This window comes from Heptranchias perlo, chromosome 4 (genome assembly GCF_035084215.1).
Source record: "Heptranchias perlo isolate sHepPer1 chromosome 4, sHepPer1.hap1, whole genome shotgun sequence".
Taxonomy (NCBI): domain Eukaryota; kingdom Metazoa; phylum Chordata; class Chondrichthyes; order Hexanchiformes; family Hexanchidae; genus Heptranchias; species Heptranchias perlo.
In genome coordinates this window covers 117,602,518-117,615,362 of record NC_090328.1, presented here as the reverse complement: position 1 = coordinate 117,615,362, position 12,845 = coordinate 117,602,518, and the positions used below count along the sequence as shown (strand labels likewise).

General features: G+C 43.8%; 1 protein-coding gene across 5 annotated transcripts in view; it reads left to right on the top strand.

Moving 5' to 3' along the window:
* trpm3 (transient receptor potential cation channel, subfamily M, member 3) overlaps positions 1-12,845 on the top strand; it is a 425,666-nt gene that overhangs the window by 163,758 nt on the left and 249,063 nt on the right. The window lies entirely within an intron of this gene.

Genomic DNA, 12,845 nt, shown 5'->3' with positions numbered 1-12,845 from the left:
CCAAGGCTTCTTCAACAGCACCTCCCAAACCGGCGACCTCCACCACCTAGAAGGACAAGGGCAGCAGACGCATGGGAACAACACCACCTGCACGTTCCCCTCCAAGTCACACACCAACTCAATTTGGAAATATATCGCCGTTCCTTCATCGTCGCTGGGTCAAAATCCTGGAACTCCCTACCTAACAGCACTGTGGGAGAACCTTCACCACACGGACTGCAGCGGTTCAAGAATGCGGCTCACCACCACCTTCTCAAGGGCAATTAGGGATGGGCAATAAATGCTGGCCTTGCCAACGACGCCCACATCCCAGGAATGAATTTTTAAAAAATAGCGTCTGAAGCTCTCGTGCACAAAGACTGGTGCTTGGACATTACTTTCACATGGAATTACATTGAATTTACAGCACAGAAACAGGCCATTCGGCCATCTGGTCCAGGCAAGGGTATTAAGAGTTACTCAACCAAGGCGGGTAGATGGAGTTAAAATACAGATCAGACATGATTTAATTGAACGGAGGAACAGGCTTGAGAGGCTGAGGCCTCCTCCAGTTCTTGTTCCTATGTTTCTATGAGTTGCCCTTTTGACCCTTACCAAGGGCTTTCAAAATTTTTGTCACCATATTCTGTCACTTCCATTTAATTGTCCCCATTCCTTTAATTTTCACTTACATGTGATTTTCCACTCCCACTACTAGTGGCCTAACTGCACCTGTCCAGATTTTCACCTGAAGCTATGCTAATGAGCTCACCATGGAAAATTGGGCGCAGACAGTATACTCCTATTTGAGTTTGCTTAAAGCCCTAACCATTTGAGTCTGAAGTGCACCCATTTTGGAAAACATAGCCTGCTCCATGTAATGTGAAACTCTATGTAGAAGTTACGGGGAAAAAATGATTAAATGTTTGAAGCAAATGAAAATTTAGAGCTAAGGGGAGAGCAGGGCAATGGAATTAATTTTGGTTTGTTCCGGCAAAGAGCCAGCACAGACACAATGGGCCCGATATTAGGAGGGCGGCGGGTTCACAGTGGGGGGTCGACTGGGCACGTGGGTAACGCGCCCAGTGAAATCGGGGTGCTCTGCATGGAATCACAGGCTAATTGAAGCCACTTACCTGTGCTTCCGGGTTTCGCGCTGGAAAGCTGCGCAGCGGGCGGACTGCGCATGCACAGCATAGGCTGTCAGCTGGAGGAGCCCTATTTAAAGGGGCAGACCCCCACTGACTGATGCTGCTGAAAATAGGAAAAATTACAGCATGGAGCAGCCCAAGGGGAAGGCTGCTCCCAGGTTTAATGATGCCTCACTCCAGGTATTATTGGATGGGGTGAGGAGGAGGGGGAGGTCAGAGATCTTCATTCCGGCGGGCGGAAGGAAGTGGCCTGTCTCTGCCACCAAGAAGGCCTGGCTCAAGATGGCAGAGGAGGTCGCCTGCACCCGCAACATATCACGCACCTGCATACAGTGTAGGAGGCGCTGCAATGACCTAAGTAGGTCAGCCAAAGTGAGTACACTTACTCATTCCCCTACACTCCGTCTGCCACATCACCACCCCCACCCCACATCTCCTTCTGCACAGCCAACACAACTCTATCACATCACTCCTCACACCCACTCAAAGCTCATCCTCATCTTACCTGCACTTACTCACCTCGCCAGTACTCATCCCGCCACTACCACTCAACCCAATCCTCATATAATCTCATGGCTCTATCTCATACTCACCCTCTCATGCATCTCTTTCACGGTCAGCCTCACTCAACCTGCCACTACCTGTGCTGCAGCCACAGGGCATGCATCACATATGTGCAGTAGGCAGCGTAAGGCAAACGTGTCGTGAGCATGAAGGGGATGCACAAGGGTGTTTGAGGGTTTGTCATGGTTTTTACTTCTATTTAATTTCTGATCAACTCACATAACATATTATATTGGCACCACTACTGCCACGTCTTTGCGAATCTTGTCTGGTTTGTGCAAAAATGCCCTTTCCTGAGGATCACAATGAAGACCCACAACTGATGCCACCCACTGTGTCACTGCAGAGTGGGTGTAGGTGTATTTGCAGGGCTCTTTTGTGCAGACGACTGAGAGACGTTGGCGATGTCCCCGGTGGCACCCTGGAAAGATGCGGAGGAGAAGTTGTTGAGGGCAGTAGTGACTTTGACAGCGACAGGTAAGAAGATGGTGCTCGGGCCAGCCGGGAGCAGCTCGGCATGAAGGAGGCTGCAGATGTCCACGACTACATGTCGAGTGACTCTCAGCCTCCGTGTGCACTGCTGCTCAGAGAGGTCCAGGAAGCTGAGCCTCGGTCTGTGGACCCTGTGGCGAGGGTAGTGCTCTCTGCAACGCATCTCTCTCTGCGGTTGCCCTCCCTCCTGCTGTACAGGTGGATGGGTCACAGCACTGTGTTGTGGGGCTCCACGTGTCAGAGGTGGACAGTGTGGCCGGCGAGGCTGGTGATGCTGTTCGTCCTCCGAGGAGGTCATGACTGCAGCTATGGCGGCCCCCATCCGGAAGATGTACATCTGAGGGGGTCCGCAAGGTAGGTACATGTGTCTGGACACCGGGGTAAGTGTGCAAGTTGGTGAATTTTATTGTTAGGAGGAGGGTGGTGGAGGCCAAACTTTGTCCAAAGTGACAGAGTGGCCTTCTGCAATGAGTGAGGGTCTCCCCCCTCACCTGTCAAATGGACCTTTGCAGCTGCCACAGGCTGATGGCTGCAACACGTCCATTTCAACTGGGAGTGTTTCCCCCAGTACGGGAAACAGTCTGAATTGTTTGGAAAATCCCACCCCTCCTAAAATATCTCGTTAATCAGGTCTCTAAACGACCCGAAATACCAAAATAAATAGCTTAAGTGGCACCCTGTCAGCTTTAATTGCCGGCGGGAGTCCCACATGCGGGGGCTGCGCGCGCATGTAAGCGCGTCACTGAGGAACCCAGAAGTGGGCGGGTTGGAGCCGGGCTCCAGACCTGCCCCGGGAATTCCCGATTTTCGCAGCCCCCCCACCACGAACACACCTGCTCGGGGGTGCGAAAATCAAGCCCAATGGGTCAAATGGTCTCCTCCTGTGCTGTGGATATCTATGGTCCCATACGTCTCTGGTTAAGTTGAACACTTGAGGAAACTTTTCAGTGAATTTTAATCTTAATTTTTTTCCCATCAATATGGAAAAAACAAATTCAGTAGAAATAACGGAATTTCCTTTCATAAGGAAAAATGCCATATCTTTTATTTCCCTTATCTATTGAAGACTTTGAATTCCATCGTGCCTGTGTCAGCTCTTTGAAAGAGCTATCCGATTAGTCCCACTCCCCTGCTCTTTCCCCATAGCCCTGCAAATTTTTTCCTATTCAATTATATATCCAATTCCCTTTTGAGAGTTACTATTGAATCTGTTTCCACCGTCCTTTCCGACAGAGCATTCCAGATCACAACAACTCGCTGTGTAAAAAAATTTCTCCTCATCTCCCCCTCTGAATTTTTTTGCCAATTATTTTAAATCTGTGTCCTCTGATTACCAACATTTTTTTTAAACAAAGTGCTATTTTTTTCACTTCTAAATTTAGTCCCTTTTTCCTCAATACTGAAAAACTGGGTACCATTTCAAATTAATATCATCGTAAAAGTGAAGAGACTACATTGCACGGTGACCAAAGTCAGGCAGATACACATCATAAAAATATTTCAATAGAGTGTGCATTTATGTTCTATTTATTTATGTCTGTTAAAGTAATTGGCATAATATAAATATAATATAATTGTTGTTAGTAGTTTATAAACATTGTTGATTTTGTTCAAATCCTAGAATTCCTCTCATTCTGAATATTTCTTCTATTTGGACATGTTAGCTGTGACTCGGTGAGTAGCACTCTCACCTCTGAGGCAGAAAGTTATGGGTTCAAGTCCCATTCCAGAGATTTGAGCTCAAAAATTCTAGGCTGAAACTTGAATGCTGCACTGTTGGACATGCCGTCTTTCGGATGAGATATTAAACCAAGGCCCTGTCTGCCCTCTCAAGTAAAAGATCCTGTGGTACTATTTCAAAGAAGAGCAGGGGAGTTCTCCCTGGTGTCTTAACTAACAGTTATCACTACAAAAACAGATTATCTGGTCATTGTCACATTGCTGTTTGTGGGATCTTACTGTGTGCAAATTGGCTGCTGCGTTTCCTACAGTACAATAGTAACTACACTTAAAAAATACTTCATTGGCTGTAAAACACTTTGGAACCACCTGAGGTTGTGAAAGGCGCTATATAAATACAAGTCTTTCTCTTGGACAAATCCCAGTTGTTTCACATTTGGCAGAATATATTTTTGAGTATTATATATGTGGAGTTAAAGAAAAATTATTTACATGAACTGCCTTTAGTGAACACAGGGAAATATACCCCATGATGTGTAAGTTTTATGGATTATCATCAGCCAAGCATTGTTGGAAATATGAAAGCCTACTTCAAATGTGCTGTATAGAGCACTGAAACACACAGAAACGGTAGCTTGGCTTATTATAATCAGGACCACACACACTAATTGGTTCAAATGGCATTTTAGTCATTTTGCAATAATACATCACGTTTACCCCAATATGGAAAACGCAAATTCACAGTAATTATGTTTGCATACGATTGCACCAAAAGAACCACAGGCATAATTTGCTGTTACAGAAAGAAAAAAAAAATCTTTTTTATTTGTAATGCCTGCCAGTTGAAATGGTGACAAGTGGGCATTTTCCTCAACTCACCTTTTCAGGCTCACTTGAGAAATTCAGAATGTTCCTGTACCATCTGTGTCCTATTTGCATTTCACTTAAAAAAAAAAGAGTCCTGTTCTGTCATCAGTCCAAAAACCACCTCCTCAAGAGTCTGTTTTTTCTCACTAAAATGAAACCATGTCTCAACACCTCAAAACCCGCATGCATTGCCAATAATCCCAATCAAGTACATGTAAACCAATATAGAATTCACACCATCTAGAGAGACTGGAGTAGCTGGGGTTGTTCTCCTTAGAGTGGGTTAAGGGGAGATTTAATGGAGGTGTTCAAAATCATGAGGGGTTTTGATAGAGTAAATAAGGAGAAACTGTTTCCATTGGTGGGAGGGTTGGTAACGAGAGGACACCGATTTAAGATAATTGGTAAAAGAACCAGAGAGGAGATGAGGAGAATTTTTTTTACGCAGTGAGTTGTTATGATCTGGAATGCGCTGCCTGAAAGGGCGGTGGAAGCAGATTCAATAGTAACTTTCAAAAGGGAATTGGATAAATACTTGAAAAGGAAAAAAAAATGCAGAGCTACGAGGAAAGGGCAGAGGAGTGGGACTATTTGGATAGCGCTTTCAAAGAGCTGGCACAGGCACGATGAACCGAATGGCCTCCTTCTGTGCTGTATGATTCTACGATTCTACAATCTTTTACCTCTTCTCCTGCTCTAAAGGGTTGCAGCTTTAAGAACATAGGCCCTCCTCCAATTAAGTATTTTTGCTCTAGATTGCTCCTTGTCTTTTTCCATAGCTAATCTAAATCTTATAATACTATGATCGCTAAATGTTCCTCCACTGACACTTGCTCCACTTGGCCCACCTCATTCCCCCAAACCAGATCCAGCAATGCTGCCTTCCTCCTTGGGCCGGAAAAATACCGAACAAGAAAGTTCTCCTGAACACACTTCAAAAATTCTTCCCCCTCTCTGCCCTTTACACTATTACTATCCCAGTCTATAGTAGGATAATTGAAGTCCCCCATTATCACTACTCTATGGTTCTTGCACCTCTCTGTAATTTCCCTGCAAATTTGTTCATCTATATCCTTCCCACTAGTTGGTGGCGTATAGAATACACCCAGTAGTGTAATAGCACCTCTATTGTTTCTTAACTCTAACCAAATAGATTCTGTCCTTGACCCCTCCAGGACATCCTCTCTCTCCAGCATTGCAATATTCTCCTTAATCAATACCGCCAATCTCCCTCCCTTCTTTCCTTCCCTATCTTTCCTGAACACCTTGTATCCAGGAATATTTAGTACCCAATCCTGCCCTTTTTTGAGCCAGGTCTCCGTTATCACCACAACATCATATTCCCATGTGGCTATTTGCGCCTGCAGCTCACCAACCTTATTTACCACGCTTCGTGCATTTACACACATGCACTGCAAACCTACCTTGGACCTTCTACTTTTCACTCTGAATCTGATCCCATCTAATGCTATACTATTTCTTACTCTAGTGCTATCCATCTTGTGTTTATATAGCACCTTTCACGACCGCACTTTACAGCCAATAAAGTACTTTTAAAGTGTAGTCACTGTTGTAACGTAAGAAACGCGGCAGCCAATTTGGACACAACAAGATCCCACAAATAGCAATGTGATAATGATCAGATAATCTGTTATAGTGATGTTGGTTGAGGGTTAAATATTGGCCAGGACTCCCCTGTTCTTCTTCGAAACAGCGCCATGGGATCTTTTACATCCACCTGAGAGGGCAGACCTCATTTAAACCTCACGAAGTTTAACGTCTCTTCTGAAAGACGGCACCTCCGACTGTGCAGCATTCCCTCAGTACTGCACTGGGAGTGTCGGCCTAGATTATGTGCTCAATCCCCTGGAGTGGAATTTACACCTACTATTTTTACTGGTTCTCTCGTGGCATTCCCTGACATAGTTTCAGTTATCACATTTAGATGGATTGTTGGACACTGGATAAAATAAAGGTGGTTTATTGAGATGCAGAAAAATCAGGTTATCAATACAGCTACTGAAGAATTAATCTGAGTATCAGCACCAACCTTAACGAGCGAGAGGTCTCCCCAGAATCCCTACGAGGTTTCCACAGTATTAACATTTATTTTTTACGGGCATGCTTAGCAGCCCAGATTTCAAATTCCCGTCTTTTTTTTAAGTGGTTGTCTCTAGCAGATTTAACCAATTACAACCAGTGGAGGAAGATTTAAGGTTCCGTGAAAGGTTGTTATTAACTGCATAAAGGATTAAGTCAACCAGCAATTGAGATTGGAACAGGCAGGACTTGTACCTTTTTAGAAGCTGCAGCAGGCAAATTTTTGTGTGGGTGGATATTATTGAACAGTGTGCAGAATGACAGAAAAAAAAAGCAGGACTTGATTAGATAGATTGCGCGAAGGTGTATGACAATGTCAAAAGTCCGTCGGAAGATCTTGAGACACAATGGTGCACCGGAAAAGATTGTGAATGTGACCAAACACTTCTATGTGAATGTCAGCTGCAGTGTTGGAGAATGTGGGAAGCTATTGGGCCTGCTCGATTTTGTAAAATCGGGTTTCAGGCAGGGCTGGGTGGTGTTTTGTTTCCTGTTTTTGCTCATCATGGATTGGATCGTGAGCCACAGCCTGACTAGATGCTACATGAGACTTTGTTGGAGCCAGGTTGAAAGCCTGGAGAACGTGAACTTTGCTGATGATGTTGTGCTTGTATTTTACAACCTTAAAGGTGCTGTATAAATGCAAGTTGTTGTTTGTTGTTGAAACAAATGGGGTGGGAGAAAATGGATTGAAGCACAAGATTTCAAGAAAGATTGAGCTAAATGGAATGATCCGAGTGCAGCCTTATTGGGCAGGAACAACATGGGACTTACCCCCTCCGACCCCCCCACCTCCCCGCCCATGTTGGAATAATCTCAAAGATGTACATGGGCCCGGAATTCGCTGCCATGGCGATATTAGTGACAAAGGCAATGAATTAGCCCGTTTTGCACCCCAATCCTCCAGTGGTGAATTCACGCCACAACTCGCTGGAAAAATAGATTAGACTCCGTCTCACTGAGCATAGCAGGGGATTGGGAGCAGCGCTGCCAATGTCTGATACACAGCTAGGCTACCGGGGAACATAGGAACAGGAGTCGGCCGTTCAGCCCCTCGAGCCTGTTCCTCATTGTAATTAGATCATGGCTGATCTGTGCCAGCCCGGGACCAACTCGGAATGGGACAGCAGGTTATTTAACAGGGAGCAATGGTTCCGATCTGATCAGGTGGGGGTGGGTCGGAGTCTGTAAGGACAGAATGTCCAGGTCGGGTATAATTTGATTGATGAGTTTGTACTGGAACAGTATAAATATATAAATCGGGGTTAAGAAGGGACCCATAGGCATAGGGTTGTCTCTCGAACTGCCCGCAATCTCTGGTCATATTTCATTACTCATTGTAATCCATGCTTAGCGCACAAGCTCAATAAATATTCATATATAATCAGACCATACCTGGCTGTCAAAACACTCATTTTATTACTTAGAAATGTAGAATCAGAGAATCTTATAGCACAGAAGGAGGCCATTTGGCCCATCATACCTGTGCCAGCTCTTTGAAAGAGCTATCCAATTAGTCCCGTTCCCCCCTGCTCTTTCCCCATAGCCCTGCAATTTTTTCCCCTTCAAGTATTTATCCAATTCCTTTTTGAAAGTTATGATTGAATTTGCTTCCGCCAACATTTCAGGCATTGTATTCCAGATCATAACAACTCGCTGTGTAAAAAAAAATTCTCCTCATCTTCCCCTCTGGCTCTTTTGCCAATTAATTTAAATCTGTGTCCTCTGGTCACCGACCCTCCTGCCTGTGGAAACGGTTTCTTCTTTTTGAGGTTTAAGATTTCAATGAAGTTCCTGGAACAAGTCAGTAAAAACGTTACTGATTCTGAGCCCTCCAGCGACATTCTGTAAAAGTCTAAGTGTCTGTGGTGATCACAGTGATGTTACTTCAGCAAACTCAATCACGCCATTGAATTTAATCTGGGCAGAACTACGATAATAAGCTGTTCAACTTTTTTGGCGAGGGTCTCTGTGGAGCAAGTCAAAATCATAGGAACATCGTAACAAAGGAACAGAAGTAGGCCATTCAGCCCCTTGAACCTGCTCTATCGTTCAATTAGATCATGGCTGATCTGTATCTTAACTCCATCTACCCACTTCGGTTCCGTAACCCTTAATACCCTTGCCTAACAAAAATCTATCAAACTCAGTTTTGACATTTTCAATTGACTCCCAGCCTCAAACAGATTTTTGGGGGGAGAGAGTTCCAGATTTCCACTACCCTTTGTGTGAAGAAGTGCTTCCTGACATCACCCCTGAACGGCCTAGCTCTAATTTTAAGGTTATGGCCCCTTGTTCTGGACTATCCCCATCACAGGAAATTGTTTCTCTCTATCTACCCTATCAACTCATTTAATCATCTTAAACACCTCAATTACTTCACCCCTTAAGCTCTTATACTAAATCCATAGTCAGTTTGTCAGCTGAGAATTTTATGCAACAGTTACTTTGCTCTGCTGGTATCAGAATTCAGTTTATGCCAAATATGTTCCAGTATGAAGCTGGAAATATAAATTGTGGAAGGGGGAAATAAGAATTCTTGTATCCCCTCATCTTATAGCAGTTGTTTGTTTAACAAAATAAAGTATATGCGGGATAAGCAAAATTCAATGAGTATCAGAAATAATATATTTGAAAAAAATATATCCAAATAACCCAGAGCAAAACATTTACAAAAATTTGAAGCTGTACGACAGAATAACTGATTGTTACCACAAAAACTCTTCTGTTGTTTTCCTGTGCCATCAGTGGTTACATGTTATTAAAAATATATTCTTTCCTTCAGGCAAAAGAAGGATGTGCATCCATTAGCTACTGTGACATTATTTTGTGTTGTGTTGTGAAGTGATGAGGATGGAAAATGATTTTTCTCGAGGATATATACCCCAATTAATGACAGCCGTGGCTCAGTGGGTAGCATTCTTGCCTCTGAGTCAGAAGGTTGTGGGTTCAAGTCTCACTCCAGAGACTTGAGCACATAATCCAGGCTGATACTCATAAGTGCAGTACTGAGGGAGTGCTGTACTGTTGGAGGTGCTGTCTTTCAGATGAAATGTTAAACCAACGCCCTGATCTGCCCTCTCAGGTGGATGTAAAAGATCCCATAGCACTATTTCAAAGAGGAGCAGGGGAGTTCCCCCCGGTGACCTGGCCAATATTTATCCTTCAACCAACATCACTAAAACAGATTATCTGGTCATTATCACATTGCTGTTTGTAGGATCTTGCTGTGTGCAAATTGGCTGTCACGTTTCCTACATTACAACAGTGGCTACACTTCAAATGTATTTCATTGGCTGTAAAGCGCTTTGGGACGTCCTGTGGTCATGAAAGGCGCTATATAAATGCAAGTCTTTCTTAAATTGGCCATATGTATAGAAGACAATACATTTAACTAACGTGGAAATACTTACATGTAGTAAAGGACGTATAGTAGCATATCTCAGCATGCACTTCCCTGAATGAATCAGAGGAGCCTAGACAAGCAGGAAAATATTTATCTCATCCGAAGGCAAGATGAATATTCACACTGGTGCTGCTGTCATCCTCACTGATAAATATGCAAAGGTTCAATTCCCCTCAGTCACTGATTCACTTTAATGACGGTGTTGCTTTGCTTCATTTTCACATGGAGCATGAAAATTTCATTGGAAAGCAATCAAAACAGGAATAATATATGAAATGTTATGATGTCCCATCCTTTTATTTTGTTGATATATCGGTTGTTATAGGCTTTGCTTAATTTTCTTTTCTGTTGATACTGAAATGCATGCAAATTCAGTATTCAAAATGTCAGTGAGTTAACTACTGCAACACAGGCTTGTTTTTCCATAGTTAAATGATTCATAACCTTATTCCCTTACTGACGAGCTTGTTGCCTGCTTTTATAACGTAACTAGCAAACGGTCATCACACTTTCAATGCTGCATTTAAAAATGTCAAAAATATAAAAAAGAGTGAGAATGCCACTTATTTCTCACTAGTTTTTTCTGGCCTTAATAACCTGCCCTCTCCCCCAAAGACAGAAACCAGGGATTTAAAAGGAATTGTCAATTTACAAACACTTCTCTCTCTACAATTAGCCTTTCATTAACCTGTGGGTTTGTCAGATTGGACCATTTACTGTACAGTGAGCACTTGAGCAGTGGTATTAATGAAACAGGTCAGGTTAAACACAGCTCCAATTGAGCAGTCACTGCCATAACCGCCAATTATCTGTGAGTAATGCCACTGGAGGTCAGCTTGCGCCTGTACATTTTTGCAGCATGGATTTTGTGCTCATCGGGATAATATGGGTTATCGGTTTTGAGCGATGCACTTTTTGCACCCACAATTAGCATCGAGCGTTCTCGTGTCAGCCGCAACACAGATTAGCTGTTAGATGTAGGATCCTTCTCCTGTGATCCACAATGTCACTTAACCCTGACCTTGGAGGTGCCCCACCCACTGTATTCCAGTAACATTTCCATTTATTACAGCAGCTTCACTGAGCGGAAGTGCCAGTTAGACCAGAAATATGAGCAGTTTTGTGCTGTGGACTTAAAAGAAGGAAAGAACTTGTATTTATATAGGGGCCTTTCACGACCTCAGGACGTCCCAAAGAGCTTTACAGCCAATGAAGTACTTTTGAAGTGTAGTCACTGTTGTAATGTACGAAATGCAGCAGCCAATGTGCGCACAGCAAGATCCCACAAACAGCAATGTGTAAACAACCAGATAATCTGTTTTTAGTGATGATGGTTGAGGGATAAATATTGGCCCAGAACAACAGGGAGAACTCCCCTGCTCTTCTTTGAAATAATGCCATGGAATCTTTTATGTCCACCTGAGGGGGCAAATGGGGCCTCGGTTTAATGTTTTGTCTGAAAGGCGGCACCTCCAGACAGTGCAGCACTCCCTCACTACTGGCACTGGGAGTGTCAGCCTGGATTTTGTGCTCAAGTCTCTGGAGTGGGACTTGAACCCATGAGCCTACTTGACTCAAAGGCAGAGAGTGCTACCCACTGAGCCAGGGCTGATTTAGCCCCATTACTAACTGGAGTTAAACTGCCCAAACTCTTTTCAACTTTGGATTTTTGTGATCAGAAAGAAGAACACTTGCATCACAGCAGTTTGAGCTTGATTGAAATCATTGTCCTACAATTTTGGATCGCACTCAATACTTCTTTGTTTGTGCTCAATACAAACACAAACTTTCATAGGCAAGCATGCCCTTCCTATGAACCAAAAGATGGCCTTGTGCATAAAGTACATAGGAAAGTGGGCCTCTGGGTGAATAATGAACCCTTTTATCACTGAGGTATGCATTTATAATAGTACCAGGACATTATTGTTCACCCTGATCGCTCTGATAGAAAACATCACACTCTAGACTGTTAGCTCCATTCAAAACTACTATTGATGTTATCTTTCCTGGCCTGCCTCCCATCTTGTACCTTCTGAAAATTTGAGCTCATTCACAACTCTGCTGCACGTATCCTAACTCGCGCCAAGTCCCATTCACCCATCACCCCCTGTGCTCTCCGGCCTGCATTGGCTCCCAGTCCGGCAACGCCTCGATTTTAAAACTCTTATCTTTGTTTTCAAATCCCTCAGTGGCCACGCCCCTCTCTATCTCTCTAACCTCCTTCAGCCCTACAATCCTCTGAGATCTCTGCGCTCCTCCAATTCTGGCCTCTTGTGCATCCCCGATTTTCTTCACTCCACCATTGGTGGCCGTGCCTTCAGCTGCCTAGGCCCTAAGCTCTGGAATTCCCTCCCTAATCCTCTCCGCCTCTCTTTCTCTCCTCCTTTAAGATGCTCCTTAAAACCTACCTCTTTGACCAAGCTTTTGGTCACCTGTCCTAATATCTCCATACATGGCTTGCTGTCGAATTTTGTCTGATTACGCTCCTTTGAAACACCTTGGGACGTTTTACTACGTTAAAGGCGCTATATAAATGCAAGTTGTTAAGCAGGTTAACCAGAAGCAGAAAAATAGCAAATCAGCAGATTAGGTATTGCTTCACTTAA